Source organism: Malania oleifera, chromosome 11 (genome assembly GCF_029873635.1).
Source record: "Malania oleifera isolate guangnan ecotype guangnan chromosome 11, ASM2987363v1, whole genome shotgun sequence".
NCBI classification, from domain to species: domain Eukaryota; kingdom Viridiplantae; phylum Streptophyta; class Magnoliopsida; order Santalales; family Ximeniaceae; genus Malania; species Malania oleifera.
Genome location: NC_080427.1, coordinates 17,650,166 through 17,669,652, shown reverse-complemented (window position 1 = coordinate 17,669,652; position 19,487 = coordinate 17,650,166).

Genomic DNA, 19,487 nt, shown 5'->3' with positions numbered 1-19,487 from the left:
TGCATTGACCTCTCTCTCTCTCTCTCTCTCTCTCTCTCTCTCTCTCTCTCTCTCTCTCTCTCTCTCACACACACACACACACACACACACACACAAATGCATGAAAAAGGTCATGATTTGATTATACACCCCACTACTTGATATATATATATGTGTGTCATCAATCTTCTTACTTGTTAAATGTTGTATAACAGGGTATATAAAGTTAAGTTGCACTTGGATGAATGAAATATGGGTGTTGCAAATAAGATATTATGTATTGGGTAGATTAGGTAAATCAATAGGTACATCATAACATAATGGAGAAAAAATAGTGAAATATATTAATAATAGATCATACAATGTTAGATATTTGCACAACAAGAATCAAATTTTTTTACCAAAAGAAGATATCTTTTGAGGAAGAATCAAATGCAAGAGAGGCATGTCAAAGGTTGTCATCTCTAGAGTCACTCTTTTTCATGCACTCTTTCTTAGATAAGGAATCTTGAATGTAAATTCATCTAATGTAAAAAATATGCAAGCATAATGTATTTATAGACATTGCAGTAGGTATGATTCACTTATATGTTTGGGCATTAAGACCCAAAGTTCAAGTCCAAATATGAAAGGAAATCCTACTAAAAAACGAACTCATTCCTAAAGTTTCATATAATCATATTGTTCCAATAAAGAATTAAAGCATTAGATCAACTTTTTTATTTATTTATTTTATGGTTACAATATATAAGACTCTAAAGCCTTTGCATGATTTTTCATACCTGTTAAGCCAATTAGCATTATTATCTTTTCACCTGCAACACATCAAGTGCATTCGAAGAGTGTCTTTTGTCACTACACTGCATAGTTTGCATTAGGCTGCATCATAATGTTGTCTTAATGCATGATAGTATCTGTGCTTTGTATTCATTAAATATGTAAGAACCCGAACCGTGAGATGTGGTTTATTATGTAAAAGAGGGGTAAAAGTGGAAATTGTATAGACTTCGTCGACGAAGCTAGTGAAGAACTCGTCGATGAAATTTAAAGGTTCGTCGACAAAGAAAAGCCGAGAGGCGGAAATTGGAAATATCAGGATTCGTCGACGAAATTTAGTCTTCGTCGACGAAATACCTGAAGACTTCATCGATGAAGACATCAATTCGTCGACGAACCCCCTCGGGTCAAAGGCCTATAAATGGATATTTTGGGGTTGCTTAGCTCCTAAGTTTTGAAATCCTCTCTCTCTCTCTCTCTCTCTCTTTCCTCGATTACTTCGCTGTTTGTCATCAGAATCGTAAATCCAAGGTTACTGCGAGGATCAGTGAAGGATTCTCTACTTTTCTAGTGGATTGGAATCTCGTTTCGAAGGATTTCGGGTTTCGGGCTAAAATCGAGATAAGGCTCGGATTTCGTTTCTGTTTCAGTATATGTGTAGTAGTGTGGATTGTAAGCATGTATTGTACTGTGGTTTGTAGGTTTTAGAGTCTAGGTTTGTAGTTTTGGGGACCGTAGAGTTTGTTGTTGGATTTCAGGTTAAGGTAAGGGGATTCTGTTTATATCAGTCCATTTTTGAAATCAGGATCGGTGAGCTTTTAGGTTACGATTGTATGTATGTTTTGATTACTTATTTAGGGAAATCTATTAGATAAAAATGCGAGATTTTCGGGTTACAGTTTTTTGGGAAAATTGGGGATTTTAAGTATCATCTCTATTTTTTTGGGAAAACTATTGGTTGCGTTAAAACTGTATTGTTGAGATGATAATCCATATTTGCATAAACTGTATACTTGAAATTGTAAATGATATGATTTGTCGTAAACCAAATAATTGTGATATGTATGGATGTATGTATGTATTTGTTCCAGGTATTTGTAAAACAACTATGTGGCGGCTAATTACCGTACGCTGAAATGTATAGGAACGTGAGTTCCAAAATGATTCCAGGTTTTGTGAAATCGGCTAGGGGCGGCTAATTATCGTACGCTGAAACAACTATGTGGCGGCTAATTACCGTACGCTATGCCAGCCATGTACTGGTTAACTACCGTGGGCGAGAGTGGCCGGCTCTATATTCAGGGTGTGAAATATCACCAGTATGTTTTGGCTGGTCACTGGTGGGTGTGATCTACACCGTATGTAGCAATGGATTCACAGTGGGCCTAGGTTGTCGCAGCATAGTTGTACATGTGGCAATGTAATCGGGGTGAGACTAAGTGACTTTGTATAGTTGCGTATATAGGAATGTAATCACTATTGGGCCTGAGTCGTAGATCTTCGTAGTTGCATATGTTGTAATGTAATCACTGTGAGACTAGGTGACCTTTTGTAGTTGCGTATGTAGCAATGGATTCACTATCGGGCCTTGATCGTCGCAACCTAGTTGCGTAGGTAGCAATGTAATCGCTGTGAGACGAGGTGACCTTGTGTAGTTGCGAAACTGGTGTGACGACACTGACCGTATGTATGTATGTATGTTTTGGGTATCGTATGAATTGGAATGGTTTTTGTGAAAATACTGGAACTGTATGGAAATGTATGAAACTGTACGAATTGTTTCAAACTGTATCGTATGTATAGTGTTATGAAGTATGTAAAATGACACTGATATGCCACACATTGATATAACATGTTTTCTCCCTTGCTGAGAGGTGTCTCACCCTGAATATATATAAATGTGTTTTAGGTCCTTCGGGTAGCCGAAACTAGCATCCTAGCATCTGGAAGTAAGGGGTGTTGTTTAGCTACTGCTAGTACCTGTTAGGTACGAGTTTTGGTATCCAGGTTGTTGGGATGGTTTTGTAGACACCTGGGGTATGTTTTGTATATGGGAAGGTATATCCTAGCTTGTATAGACTCTGGTATAATACTGGTTATGTATAAAAAACCGTATTTTGCTGCGTATTTTTGATGAGTATGGACGTATGTATATATGTATATAGGGCATTCGTTCACCCCAAAGGGTCGGACCCTCTTTGTATGAGGTATCATGTATGTTTTAATTGATACAGAGACAGGTTAGGTTACTCAAATTCACTCTCGGGTCCCATTTCCGGGATCGGGGTGTGACATCTTGGTATCAGAGCTAACCAGGTTGTTAGGTCTTGTAGACTTGGTTAGAAGTATTGATGTGTACATGCCAGAGTATAGGATATAGGAAATGGTAGTGTTGGTCGAGGGTTGTTCTGTTGCTAGAACAGAATGTGTCGGCGATATTCCGTGTTTTTCCTGGAATGACGATTTCAGTAAAGGCAGGGCGGACCATTGTTGGATTCGTGTCAGTGTGACGGGACAGGCTTAGACCTGTGAGAGTAATAGTTGACATGATTAGGACTATGATTGTGTTAACTGCGTACGATATAGGAATTCTAACCGATTCCTATTCTGTTTTCAAAATGGAGCCCAAGGATAATAACTTGGAGAGTGGCTCCGAGGAGACGGCAAGCGATGAGTCTCCTTCTGTGTCTTGTGGTTTGGCGAGACAGGTGATCCGAGAGATTGGGCGGAGTGTTAGGAGACGAGAGAGTTCTCCTACTGATGCGGGGTGTACCATTGAGAGGTTCACACGTATGCACGCTCCAACATTTACGGGAGGACCTGATCCGATAGTGGTGGAGGACTGGGTTGAGAAGACCGAGAGGATTCTGGATGTCCTCCACTGCACTGATGGGTAGAAGGTCTTGTATGCTACCTTCTAGTTGACTAAGGAGGCAGGGCGATGGTGGACGGCGGTGAGTCTGCTTGAGAGGTAGAGAGCTGGTCCATCTGGTATGGCGTGGGGCCTTTTTAAGGAGGTATTTTTCGAGAGATACTTTTCGATCTCCATTCGGGATGTAAAAGCTGATGAGTTTTCAGGCCTGATGCAAGGAACTTTGATGGTGCAGAGGTATGTTGCCAGATATATCGAGTTATCTCAATTCACGTCGTACTTGGTTCCGAATGAGCACGAGAAGTCTCGGAGGTTTGAGAGGGGTCTGAGGAAAGACATCTTCCGCCTTGTGGGGATGCTGCGGATCCGTGAGTTCTCTGTTCTGGTGGATAAAGCCACCATAGTTGAGACCGAACTTCGGGGAGATAAGGTAGTGCAGGTTCAGGGAAAGAGGCCAGTGTCTTCTGGTCCTCAGAATAGCCCTCGACAGGGTCAGTGGAAGAAGAAGAAGAACTACAACTTTGGTTATCGGCAGAAAATCGAGCAGTCGAATGCTTAGGGGGATCCATCCTCCGCACCATGCGCTAGGTGCCATAAATGGCACAATGGCGAGTGTCGACCATTTTGGGGTGTATGCTACAACTGTGGTAAGTCGGGCCACATGGCAAAAAGCTGTCAGGAATAGAGTAGGAATATGCCTGCACAGAACCAGAACTGTAGGAGTAATCAGGTGCCTCAGGGGAATTACCAGGCGACCACGGCTCCGGCGAGAGTATATTCACTTACTCCAGCAGATGCGGAATAGTTGGGAATGTGGTGACAGGTACCATGTTATTGTTTTCAAATAGAGCTCTTGTTTTATTTGATTTGGGGGCAACCCATTCGTTCATATCTGCTAGATTTGTGAAATTGTGTGGGGTTGAAACCCAACTTTTGGTTGAATGTTTGGCTGTGGCCACGCCAACTAGCAGTATAACGATCTGTAATAAGGTGTTAGGAAATTGCCCGATTATGATTCAGGAGAGACTGCTACCAGCGAATCTTGTAGTATACGACATGTTGGGTTTCAACGTCATACTGGGAATGGATTGGTTGTTCTCCAGTTATGCGGTGATTGACTGTCAAAATAAGGTAGTAGTGTTCAAACTTCTTGGGAAGCAAGAGTATGAGTTCATGGGATCGTGTGTGCGTTCGACGCCACAAATTTTATTGGCTTTGCAGGTGAGAAGGTTACTCTTGGACGGGTGTCAGGGGTACTTAGCTTGTGTGCAGGAACCACCGCGGGATAAGTTGAGACTCGAGGACATTTAGGTAATTAGCGAGTTCCCGGATGTGTTTACAGATGATTTACCCTGTTTACCTTCGGATCGTGTGGTGGAGTTTGCAATTGAGTTGCTACCTGACAAGGCACCGATCTCTAAAACTCCGTACTGGATGGCTCCAGTAGAACTTCGAGAGTTAAAGGAGCAGTTGTAGGAATTATTGGACAGGGGTTTCATTCGACCTAGTGTTTTGCCCTGGGGAGCTCCAGTATTGTTTGTGAAGAAGAAGGACGGGTCGATGCGGATGTGCATTGATTATTGTGAGATCAACAAAGTGACAGTGAACCGGTACCCTTTGCCTCGTATAGATGATCTCTTTGACCAACTGTGGGAAACACAAGTCTTTTCAAAGATCGATTTGCGGTTAGGATATCATTAGGTGAGGGTTAGAGCAGAAGATGTAGCGAAGACTGCTTTTCGAACCAGATACAACCACTATGAATTCTTGGTTATGCCGTTTGGGTTAACTAATGCACTGGAAGTGTTTATGGATATGATGAACAGGGTATTTCATAAGAACCTGGATCAGTTTGTAGTGGTGTTCATCGATGATATTCTGGTATATTCGAAGAGTTCGGAAGAGCAAGAGCACCATTTGAGGTTGGTACTACAAATTTTGCAGGAGAAGAAGCTCTATGCTAAACTGAAGAAGTGTGAATTCTGGTTGAATCAGGTCGCGTTCTTAGGCCATGTGGTGTCTAAGGGCGGTGTCTCAGTTGATCCTAGCAAGATCAAAGCTGTAGTCGACTGGGTTAGACCAAAAAGTGTGTAGGAGGTTCAGAGTTTTCTAGGACTGGTGGGTTACTATCGTCGGTTTGTGGAAGGATTCTCTAAATTTTCTGGACCTTTGACACGACTGACTAAGAAGGGAGTGAAGTTTGACTGGACTAGTGATTGCAAGCAGTGTTTTCTCAAGTTGAAGCACCGACTGGTTACTGCTCCAGTGTTGACCATTCCTTCGGGGGATGGGAGTTTTGTGATTTATAGCGATGCGTCCCTGAAAGGTTTGAAATGTGTATTTATGCAACAGGGTAAGGTGCTAGCTTATGCTTCTCGGCAACTTAAGGAGTATGAGAAGAATTACCCTACGCATGACCTAGAGTTAGCTGCTATTGTTCATGCTTTGAAGATCTGGCGACACTATTTGTACGGTGTTCAGTGTGAGATTTTCACTGACCACAAAAGCCTCAGGTACTTTTTCACCTATAAGGAGTTGAATATGAGGTAGAGGCGGTGGCTAGAGTTGATTAAGGATTACGATTACACAATTAGCTACCATCCGAGAAAAGCTAACGTGGTAGCTGATGCATTGAGTCAAAAATCAGAACATGTAGCAGTATCTGCAGTTGTAACTCAGCATCATGTCAAGCAGGACCTGGAAAGCCTTGGCATGGAAATGGTGTTCGGTGATCATCAGGCTTTCATTGCTAGCTTGGTGATTCAGCCGACTTTGTTTGAGCGTATTAAAGCTGTGCAGGCTAATGATGCAGAGTTAGTTGAGATTGTGGAGAAAGTGCAGCAGGGTTCGGTTGCGGATTTTAACAATTTTGATAGAGGTGTGTTGAGGTTTGGGACTAGACTATGTGTTCCAAATGACGATGAGATTAGAAGGACGATTCTGGAGGAAGCGCATCGTTCTCTGTATATGGTACATCCCAGTAGTACGAAGATGTATCGGGATTTGCGCGAGTCCTTCTAGTGGAGTGGTATGAAGAGGGATATTGCCCGGTTTGTGGAGCAGTGTCTGACGTGTCAACATGTGAAAGCTGAACATCAGAGGCCGGCAGGGCCGTTGCAGCCTTTGCCTATTCCGATGTGGAAGTGGGAGCATATTTCCATGGACTTTGTTACCAGATTACCGACAGCGCTTCACAGGCAGAATGCTATTTGGGTAATTATGGACAGGTTGACGAAATCTGCTCACTTTGTACCTATGAAGGTCAGGTACCCTTTGAGTAGACTGGCAGACCTATATGTGCATGAGATAGTGAGAATGCACAGAGTTCCGATGTCCATTGTTTTAGATCGGGATCCGAGGTTTACTTCTCGATTTTAGAAGAGCTTGCAGGAAGCATTGGGGACGAAGCTTACTTTTAGTACAGCGTTCCACCCCCAAACTGATAGACAGTCGGAAAGGACGATACAGATCTTTGAGGATATGTTACGGGCTTGTGTTTTAGACTTCGGTGGTAGTTGGATTCAGTTTCTACCACTAGTGGAGTTTGCCTATAACTATAGCTTCCAGGCTAGTATAGGGATGGCACCGTTTTAGGCTTTGTATGGTCGGAGGTGTCGATCTCCTTTGTATTGGGATGAGGTGGGTGAACGTCAGGTTTTAGGACCCGAACTTGTACAGCAGGTGTCTTAGAAGGTAGGCTTAATCCAGGAGAGGATTAGATCAGCTCAGAGTCAGCAGAAGAGTTATGTGGATGTTTGCTGCCGCGAGTTGGAGTTTGAGGTATGGGGTAAAGTATTCCTTAGAATCGCTTCGATGAAGGGAGTGATGAGGTTCGAAAGGAAGGGCAAGTTGAGCCCGAGGTATATCGGACCATTCAAGGTACTTGAGCGAGTGGGTCCAATAGACCTCCAGCACTTTTGAGGGTCCATGATGTATTTCACGTATCCATGTTGAGGAGGTACGTGTTGGATCCTTCACATATTTTTAGTTATGATGAGTTGGAAATTGTGGATACTTTAGCGTATGAGGAGATACCTGTTTAGGTTTTGGACCGTAAAGTTCAGAAGCTTTGTACCAAAGAGATACCGTTAGTGGAGGTATTGTGGTGGAACCACGAGGTTGAGGAAGCTTCTTGGGAACTACAAGCGGAGATACGCCGGAAGTATCCACAGTTGTTCTGAGTAGTAATTGGATAGCAGAGTCGATATGAGTATGTATGTATGTATGTATGTATGTATGTAATACTCTGTTATTGTATTGTATTAGTGGTTAGCCTCTGGGAGAGTCCTGTTGTATTGTAAGCTCCCGAGGCCACGTATGTATGTAACCACAGTATTCCTCCGCCATAAGTGAGGGTATGTATGTATCACGACGGGGCTGCGTATAAATGGCCGCCGTATTCGTATAGTATGTATGTATTGTGACAGTTTGGTTTCGCTTCAGAGTGAGTATGTATGAATGTGTTTGTAATAAGAGATTGCAAATTTCGAGGACGAAATTTTTGTAAGGAGGGGAGATTGTAAGAACCCGAATCGTGAGATGTGGTTTATTATGTAAAAGAGGGGTAAAAGTGGAAATTGTACAGACTTCGTCGACGAAGCTATAATTCGTTGACGAAGCTAGTGAAGAACACATCGACGAAATTTAGAGGTTCGTCGACAAAGAAAAGCCGAGAGGCAAAAATTGGAAATATCAGGATTCATCGACGAAATTCAGTCTTCGTCGATGAAATACCTGAAGACTTCGTCGACGAAGACACCAATTCGTCGACGAACCCCCTCGGGTCAAAGGGCTATAAATGGATATTTTGGGGTTGCTTAGCTCCTAAGTTTTGAAATCCTCTCTCTTTCTCTCTCTCTCTCTAAGTTTTGAAGCTCTCTCTCTCTCTCCTCGATTACTTCGCCGTTTGTCACTGGAATCGTAAATCCAAGGTTACTGCGAGGATCAGTGAAGGATTATCTACGTTTCTAGTGGATCAGAATCTCGTTTCAGAGGATTTTGGGTTTCGGGCTAAAATCGAGGTAAGGCTCGATTTTCGTTTCTGTTTAAATATATGTGTAGTAGTGCGGATTGTAAGCATGTACTGTACTGTGGTTTGTAGGTTTTAGAGTCTTAGTTTGTAGGTTTGGGGACCGTAGAGTTCGTAGTTGGATTTCGAGTTAAGGTAAGGGGATTCTGTTTATATCAGTCCATTTGCGAAATCAGGATCGGTGAGCTTTTAAGCTACGATTGTATGTATGTTTTGACTACTTATTTAGGGAAATATATCGGGTAAAAATGCGGGATTTTCGGGTTACAGTTTTTTGAGAAAATTGGGGATTTCAGGTATCATCTCTATTTTTTTGGGAAAACTGTTGGAACTGTATTGTTGAGATGACCGTAATCCATATTTGCATAAACTGTATACTTGAAATTATAAATGATATGATTTGCCGTAAACCAAATAAGTGTGGTATGTATGTATGTATTTGTTTCAGGTATTTGTAAAACAACTATGTGGCGGCTAATTACCGTACGCTGAAATGTATAGGAACGTGAGTTTCAAAATGATTCCAAGTTTTGTGAAATCGGCTAGGGGCGGCTAATTACCGTACGCCGAAACAGTTATGTTGCGATTAATTATCGTACACTGCGCCATGTACCGGTTAACTACCGTGGGCGAGAGTGGCTGGCTCTATATCTGGGGTGTGAAATATCACCAGTATGTTTCGGCTGGTCACCGGTGGGTGTGATCTACACCGTATGTAGCAATGGATTCACAATGGGCCTAGGTCGTCGCAGTGTAGTTGTACATGTGGCAATGTAATCGGGGTGAGACTAGGTGACCTTGTGTAGTTGCATATGTAGCAATGTAATCACTATTGGGCCTGAGTCGTAGATCTTCGTAGTTGCATATGTAGTAATGTAATAGTTGTGAGACTAGGTGACCTTGTGTAGTTGCATATGTAGCAATGGATTCACTATTGGGCCTTGATCATCGCAGCGTAGTTGTGTAGGTAACAATGTAATCGTTGTGAGACGAGGTGACCTTGTGTAGTTGCGAAACTAGTGTGACGACACTGACCATATGTATGTATGTATGTATGTATGTTTTGGGTATCATTTGAACTGGAATGGTTTTTGTGAAAATACTGGAACTGTAAGGAAATGTATGAAACTGTACGAATTGTTTCAAACTGTATCATATGTATAGTGTTATGAAGTATGTAAAATGACACTGGTATGCCACACACTGATATAACCTATTTTATCCCTTACTGAGAGGTGTCTCACCCCGAATATATATAAATGTTTTTCAGGTCCTTCGGGTAGCCGAAACTAGCATCCTAGCGTCCGGAAGCGAGGGGTGTTGTTTAGCTACTGCTAGTACCTATTAGGTACGAGTTTTGTTATCCAGGTTGTCGGGATGGTTTTGTAGACACCTAGGGTATGTTTTGTATATGGGAAGGTATATCTTAGCTTGTATAGACTCTGGTATGATACTGGTTATGTATAAAAGACCGTATTCCGCTGCGTATTTTTGATGAGTATGGACGTATGTATGTATATATATAGGGCATTCGTTCACCCCACGGGGTCGGACCCTCTTTGTATGAGGTATCATGTATGTTTTAATTGATACAGAGACAAGTTAGGTTACTCAAATTCACCCCTGAGTCCCATTTTCGGGATCGGGGCGTGACAAAATATCTACTCACTTAATAATAAGATATTAATATGAATTAAGCAATGGTCAGGTACAGTCTAACATGAAATTTTTTGCTTGTTGATTTTGTGGGCCTTTCGATAACTTCTCAAACATGTATTTTGAATCTAACGTGGTGCTTTTGGGCCATCACTTACACCTTATGTGTAGGACTTAAAATGTACCATGCCAAATTGGGGGCTTTGAGTGATAATTTGCATGTAACTTAAAAGAGCATTACAATAAATTCGCAATAAATGTTTGTAAAGTTGTTAGTGAGAGTAACAATTTCCTTTGCCTATTACTTGCACAAAACTATAATATGCAAAATAGTATTACATCGGAGAGGAGTTAAAACCTCATTTCATTGTAGAGGACGTTGGATTCCAAAATAGGAATTGAAAACATATAGGAAATGAGAGGTTTGTGTATCCTCTTTTTCTTTTCTTTTCTTTAATGTTTTTTTATTTGCTTTTTTTATTTTTTATTTTTTATTTTTTGAGTTGTAAAATTTTGATTGGATACAATTCATCTACAAGGGATTTAAAATTTATTAATCATAATTATATGAAGTACCATTTTAGCACTTGATGTTGAATGATATATTTTGGTCTTGTTTGTTATAACTATATTTGCTCTTGCCCTTTGGAGGATGTATCTAATAATGGGGTTTCCCTCGAGAAACTTGTAGGACACATTTTCACCAACAAATTTGATATGCACTAGTTGTAAAAATTATATATTTGGTTTGAAAGAATAGAATCAAATTTATCACTTGATATAATCACTCTCCATTTAAATTTTTATTCCATTCTTTTCTTACTTCATTTCATTTCGCAAACCAAATATGTAGTTTTAAAGAGTTAGAACCATCCATTTCTCTTCATAATTGCTACAAATTTTTTGGTTGGGGTTTAACCTAATAACACAATTTGAGATTTTATAGTTGTGTTAATATTTTATTGGACTCATTATTTAAAATTTTCATAAATTATGAGCACTAGGGATGTGTATTTTTTAAACTACTTGTGCACCTTTTTCTTGAATATTTAATTTGTGTTGACATGTATTAGGCTTTGGGCTGAAGCCCAACCCTTATTTACTTGTACTATACTCTTATTACTTGTACTGCACTCCTATTTACTTGTACTGCACTCCGTGCCTCCTATATAAATAGACACCCATGTATACTCTTAGACACAAGAAATATAATTATACTTGTTTAGTATTTCTAACATGGTATCAAAGCCACTGCTCTAAACTTTTCTTAATAGTCTTGTTTTTTTTGTGTTGCTCCTTCCCTATCACGCTTCCGCTGCCGTCAAGGAACCACACCACAAACCATTGCAACCTCTGTCGCCACTGTGCTCATCACTCCAATCAAGCTTCTGCAGGTGCCATCAAGATCTTCGTTCGCCGATCTACTCATCGGCGGAAACCAGGACGTCATCGGAGCTCGCACGCGCCCGCATGTGCCGCCGTCGTGTTCTACTTCAGAGTCCATGCGCCAATTGCCTGCTGCCTACATAAGCTCCACACGCCTGTTTCATCCTACCATGTTAGCCCTAGTTGACATCATCACGCCAAGTTAGCTTGCCATATTAGAACGTCACGTTAGCATTGTTGGCTGTTGACCAAACCGTTGACCGTTGACTTTCAAGGGTTGCTTTTTTAGGCCAGGTTCTCCTTGCCTTGTTTTTTGCGTAGATTTCATTTTTGCAATCTATTTTTACATATTATGTCTCTAAATGGATAAAAAGGACATTTTTATTCCTCGCCCCATCAATACTACATTGGAGGGGACTAGGAATTATTTATTTTGGTCTCAAGCTATGCGCAGTTTTCTTAAGGGTCACATGCTTTGGCAATATTGTGCTAGTGCAATCACTATTCCTATCAAGTGAGCAGCTGAAGAAGATACTGCATTTATTGCTTGCATAGTTGAATGGGATAGTCATAACCATATGATCCTTACTTGGCTCCGGAACACTTCTATTCCTTCCATGTCCAATCTGTTGGGTAACTTTGATGATGCAAAATATGCATGAGATATGTTGGCCAAATGATATTTCACTTCTCATGGATCCATTGAATATTAGTTAGTGGTTGAGTTGCATTAGCTCCGACAAGAACTAGGGCAATCTGTCGATGGCTACTATGATCAGTTTCGCTTCCTTTGGGACCAAATTGACCTTTCTGATTTAACTTGGGCATGCTCAAAAGATGCTCAACAATATACTGCTGTTCGAGATGAATTCTGTCTCTATGAGTTCTTAATGTCACTTGACAAAGCTTGTGAGCCCATTTGAGGTCAACTTCTTAATTGTAGTCCTCCTCCCTTTCTTGGTACTGCTGTAAATGAGTTAGCTGGAGAAGAAGCTCGTCTTACAACCCTTCAAGCCCAGAATAAGCTGAATGTTCTAGCTATTGCTCCCTCTACTCCCACAAAACAATATTCACAATAAGGTTTTGATGCCTCTAGCTCTCACAATCGTCGCAAGTAGTCCAACAAAAAGTTTTGCAACTATTGCAAGCTTCCTAGCCACACTATTGAGACTTTTTACCATCGCAACAAATCTACTGCAGCTGTTTCCAATTCTGAGCCTACTCCACCAATGCCTTCTGTCTCAGCTAAGTCTTAGTCTTCTAGATCCTCTATCCACCTCTCCTTAACTGAACTTATAACATAATAGCTCAAGCTATTCGTATGGCTGGTAATGCATCTCTTTCCAGTGATCTCTCACTCTTGCCTGGTAAGTCTCAATCTTGGCTCTTTGATTCTTCCTGTTACAACCACATGACACTTCACTCATCCTTATTTTATAAACTTGACCCTACACCACACCCTCTAAATATTCATATAGCTGATGGTTCCATTTTACATGACAATAGTCTAAGGTTTGTTTTGACCTCCAACCTTTCAGTTCCTGGGGTTTTGCATGTACCTGACCTATCCTATAATTTATTCTCTGTGGGACAATTAGCAGAACTAGGTTATCTCCTTACCTTTGACTATTCTAGATGTATTGTGCAGGATCCAAGGATGGGGCAGGAGCTTGGAACCGGTCCTATAGTTGGGCTTATGTTTCCCGTGGACAACCTTCATTTTCCACCTGTTGCTCCTATTTCTATTGCTGCTGCAACCGTTGTGGTTTCTTCTTTACCTTCTCTCACACTTTGGCATTCTCGTCTTGGTCATGCACCCTTTTCTCGGGTACAACACTTAGCTTCTAGGGGTCTGTTAGGTCCTGTGTCCAAAGACAATTTTGATTGTACTTCATGCCGATTAGGAAAACAACCAGCTTTACCTTTCAATATTAGTGAATCTGTCACTAATAGTGAAATTAGAAATAGCTTCCCAAGAGAGGGGGGGGGGGTGAATTGACTTTTAAAATTTTCTTTTGATTCCTTTTGAGATACCTTAAACTTCCTTTATTTCTTTTAACCAATTCTTGACTTGTTTGTTTAATTCTTTAATCAATCGAGAACTTAGTTCCTTTATCCAATCAATAACACAATTAAGCAACCAATCAATTAAACAATATCTTCAAGCCAAACAATCAATTTATTTGCCAAGTACAAGTTAGACAACAAACAACCACACCAAGATATAAGATATTCAACACTTTGGTAATATAACAACTCAAGATGGTTGTTTGTTTATATTTTCCAAATTTGAACCAAGCCCTATAGTGAATGAGAATTTATGCTTGCTGATGTAAAGCCCTGTATAGATGAATCAAATCACTCTTTCCAAATATTTAGAACTCAATAAACTCTTGGTAAATTTATCTTTGGGATGTTAACCAAGTAACGTACTCCCATAGGGTTTCCCCAAGATATGGTATAACTAACGTACTCCCTTTCGGTTTCCACAACCCAAATCAAAATTAAACCTTAAGTTTTTTTGATTTCCAAATATATGTAATTTATATGATTTTCAAATTTAAACCATCCACACAATTTAAATATGCTGAAAATAAAGAATAAGGGAAAGAGAGAGTGAGACGGAGATTTTTACGAGATTCGGCTTATACCTAGCCTACGTCCTCGCCTTTGGCAAAAACCACAAAAGGATTCACTAAACTTGTTCCGTTGACGGGTGGAACAAACCTTTACAACACTCCTTCACTAGGCTAGAGCCCGCCTCTCTAAGCAATATCCCCTTGCTTAGCCAACGATCCAAACAACCCTTGGAATCGTCAAAGAACTACAAGAAGCAAGATATAATCTGCGTACAAGTATACTCTCTCAAAGAGCAAGTTAGTACAATTTCAGCACCATGTACTTTGAATGTAAAATACCAATATGAAATACAATGAAGCTCAAGTGTAAAATTCACCAATATCCTTCTTAGATTAGGATTAGAAGTAGGAATTCAAAGGAGGAAGAATTAGCACTTTAGAATTTCTCAGCAAAATAGATTTGCAATGAGTGAGCAAGAGAGCTTTTGGAAGAACAAGAGTGCTTTCAGCTTTATAAATAGAATTTTCAATTCTTGGATGTGTTTTGATTTGCAAAACCATGTATTTATAGGCTTTCAAACTTGTTTCCATGTTACAAAAATTTCATTAAAATGTTTCCCAAAATTTTAGACAGTTTGGATCTCAAACGGTTATTTTTTAAAACATTAGAATTTTAAAAAAAATTCCTGTTGAACAGTGTTCAGATGTCTGAAGTGTCGAGGTCAGACGTCTAAAGTTTCTTAAACCCTTAAAAAATAGAACTGGATACAGGGTCAGACATCTAAAGTCAGGGTTTAGACGTCTAATGTTGCAGGTTCAGTCGTCTGAAGTCGCAAGTTCAGTTGTCTGAACTTGCTACAGAACTCTCTGCCTGTTCTGTCTGTTCTTTGTCAGCAGTGACCCAGTTTTAGTGTTTTGGCTATAACTTTTTCTGTATAACTCCAAATTAGGTGTTATTGGTGTCAAAAGAAAGCTAAGAGAAAATACTAAAACTTTTATGTTAACAACTTTTTAAAATAAGGAATTTTTGATAGAGAAAAATTTACCTCAATGCGGCTGTATAAAAACTGACAGCAAATGGAAAAACTTTTTTTGATGCTTTTCATTCCAAAAATGACTCTAACCTTTTTAAAATAATTTTTGACCTTATAAAAATATTTTCCAGATATTTTAAAAAGTATCTACGTCTAATTTAACCTAAAAGCTTCAAAATATTGCAACAATATTTTAAACATTTAAAGTACTTACATGAAAACTTCTAAAACTTTTCTCATTCTAGGTTCTTGAGTCTTCATGCTTTGTTTCTTCAAGCTTCCATCTTTTCTTCAAGCTTTCATATTCTTTGAGCTTTCTCACTTTGCTTTTCTTTGGCTCTTTTGACTTTAATATGTCTTGACTTTCAACAACTCATTCATGTCCTCATATTCTTCAAGGTTTCATATATCATCTTTAAAACCATGCTTTGACTCTTTTAAGCTGCATTCGATCCTCTTGAGCACTTTGACCTTTGCTTTCTCATATATGAGCCCTGAAATATCATTACTCACAAAAATACATTAAATTTCACTTGTTTGTTAGCATCAAAACAAGATAACAAGTTTTTAAGCCTTGTAAGGCCAACAAATAGCATTTTTGAGTTAATTCATTCTAGTGTTTGGGGACCTTCTCCTATTACTAGTATTGGTGGATCTAGATATTTTGTTATCTTTGTTGATGATTATTCTCATTATAGGTGGATTTTTCAAATGAAATCTCGTTTTGAATTACTACCAATCTATAGTAACTTTGCAAAAATGGTTGAAACACAATTTTCCCAACGTATCAATATTTTTTGATCTGATAATGCTCTTGAATATACTCAATTTTATTTTCAAGCCATTTTGCATTCCTAGGGCACTATACATAACCTAACTTGTCCAGGTACCTCTTAGCAAAATGGTAGAGCCGAACGAAAACTTCATTATATTCTAGACACTATTCATGCTCTCATTTTCTCTGCCAAAGTTCCTGCTCCTTTTTGGGGTGAAGCTGCTCTTCATGTTGTTCATACTATCAATCACATTCCCAGTCCTATCATCCAAAATCAAACTTTGTTGACCTTATGGGTCATATCCCGTTTTGATTATGACAAATCCAAGGTATATCACTTGTGTGCTTAGTACTTGAACAAATATTTCTGAGATGGCACGAAGAGTGGAGGTACTGTCAAAGCCATAAGGAGCTGAAAGATCAATTCATTAAGGATATTGTTTGGCATCATATAGAGCAAAAGGAATGAAGACTAATTTTTCTCTATTGTATTTGCAATTAAATTTTTGGGTTTGTAATTATTATGGTTTGTAATAATGCACTGTATGCATGGTAGGATCTTATGCTCAAAGGCCATAGACTGACTTTAGGTCCCCAAATTAAAAATATAACACTTACACAAATAGGGATACTCTTTTGAGGTCAGAATTAGGGCACAGTCTGACTTTTTCAAAAGGCCTCGGTCGACCGACCACTTTGCGTGTTAAACGCTCAGTCGACCAACGCTCGGTAGAATGACTAGAAATGAAAGCACCAGCCATGGTCACCTGAACCCTCAAACGAGTACTTTTTACTGTCCATGGCCGACCGACCAAATGAGCTAAAAATAGCCTGGTCGACCGAACCAACGAAGGTTCGGAAAATCACCTTTGGCTCAGCCAACGGGCCATATGCTTAGTAGCCCGAAACCTTAAATGATTTTAAATGCTTGTGAGGGCTCAGCCAACCAACGTCTTTGCTCGGCAAACCGAACTGACATGATCAGTTGACTGACCCTTATTTCAGTCGACCAAACCTTTCTGTTTAGTTGAATAATTAAACTCTTAAACTTAATTAATTTGTCATTAAATTTTTTCAGAAATACCGGCCTTGTCCCTAATGGTTATATTTTTGGGGCATTCTATATATACCCCTTCATTTGGCCATATTAACGATGGATTAGCATATTGATTAGCAAATTTTTCTCTGAAAATTTTATTGTGGGAAAGCTTTTCATACTCTCATATTATTACAAGCATATTGTTTAAAACTCTTTCTTATACACATTTGATCATATTTTTAGAAAGAGTATATTTCCTCACCTTCTTCACTTGCATATTGTTTGTATTTCAAAACTAGGTTGAGTGTGCATTGTCATGAATAAATTTCATAGTACTCCCAAGCTTAAACTCTCTCATACTTGCATTTGATTGTGTATTGAATTTTGAGAGTGAGCTTAACATTTTTCCCATTGTATTTTATTTGTAAATATTGGATTTTTAAGAACTTTTCATAGCTTGAGATCTTGCATCCTTATTGCAAGTTTCATAAGCTTGCTGGGTGTTTTTGATAAAATATTTTTGCAAGCTAAGACCCTAAATATCTGTTGTGCTTTACATTTGAAATATATTGTTGAGATATTTGATTAGGGTTATTAAGATTATCTGATTGTTCATACTTTGAATACATTATCTTGAATCAAAAATCTCACTTACTCACACATAAACATGTAGATATACATTCTATTGTGAGTTGATGTACTGTATTATCAAGATCTCACTTGAGCATTAAGATCATATCATCTGTGAGTGTATTTGTGCATATTGTAGTACATATATGCTTGTATAAGAAGCAAATTTATTTGTACATAAATTCATTATTAACTATTGTAATTCCCAACGTGTGATCATCGGAAGAGGATTGCACTAGCCTATAACATGCACCAGATAGTTCAAAACCAGTTAGGATGACCCGTTGCACCGTAAGGTGTAAGTTGTAAAGGTTGGAGTCAACTCTGTAAATTTGACCTGGGGTATTCCCTCGCCTAGTAAGGAGAGGTGACTGTAATCGGTGTTGCTCCACCTATAAGCGAGCAATTAGAGGAAAGAATGCTATCTGGGTGATCGTGGATAGATTGACGAAATCTGCTCATTTCATACCGATGAAGGTTGGCTATCCTCTAAGCAGGTTGGCAGATATGTGCATGCATGAGATTGTGAGAATGCACGGAATACCAGTGTCCATTATGTCAGATTGAGATCCAAGGCTTACTTCTCGATTTTGGATGAGTTTGTAGGAGGCTTTGGGCATGAAGCTTACTTTCAGTACAAAGTTCCACCCCCAGACTGATCGATAATCGGAGAGGACGATACAGATCTTGGAAGATATGTTGCGAGCTTGTATGTTAGACTTTGGCGGTAGCTGGATACAGTTTATGCCAATAGTAGAGTTCGCTTATAATAACAACTTCCAGGCTAGTATTGGGATGGCACCATTCGAGGCATTGTATGGTCGAAGGTGTCAATCTCCCTTGTGTTGGAATGAGGTTGGTGAACGTCAAGTGTTAGGACCTGAACTTGTGCAGCAGGCATCTGAGAAGGTGGGTTTGATTCAAGAGAGGATTAGATCAGTTCAGAGTCGGCAAAAGAGTTATGCGGATGTTCTCCGCCGTGATTTAGAGTTTGAGGTGGGGGGTAAGGTATTTCTGCGTATCGCTCCGATGAAAGGGGTGATGAGATTTGGGAGGAAGGGTAAGCTGAGCCCGAGGTATATCGAACCATTCGAGGTTCTTGAGCGAGTGGGTCCAGTAGCCTACAGGATTGCACTACGCCCAGCACTCTCGAGGGTCCATGATGTGTTTCACGTATCCATGTTAAGAACGTACGTGCTGGATCCATCACATGTTATTAGCTATAATGAGTTGGAAATTGGGGATATTTTAGCGTATGAAGAGATACCTGTTAAGATTCTGGATCGTAAACTTCAAAAGCTTCGTACTAAGGAGATATCATTGGTGAAGGTATTGCGGCGGAACCACGAGGTTGAGGAAGCTTCTTGGGAACTGGAAACGGAAATACACCGGAAGTATCCGCAGTTGTTTTGAGTACTTGTACTTTATCCTACTTTAGGTTGGGATAGGTGGTTTATTGTTGGGAGTGTGTGTACTGTGAACTCCTGAGATGGTTGTATATGAACCACGGTAATCCTCTGCCATAAGTGAGGGTATGTATGTGTATATGTATGTGTATGGTGGGGCTGCGCTGTAGTAGTCGCTAGTTTCTTGTCAGAGTTGCATATATGTGTTCGGTTGTATGTATGAGTTTATAAATGAGAGATGGAAAATTTTGAGGATGAAATTTTTGTAAGGAGGGGAGATTGTAAGAACTCGAACCGTGATAAATGGGTTTAAATAAATAAGAGA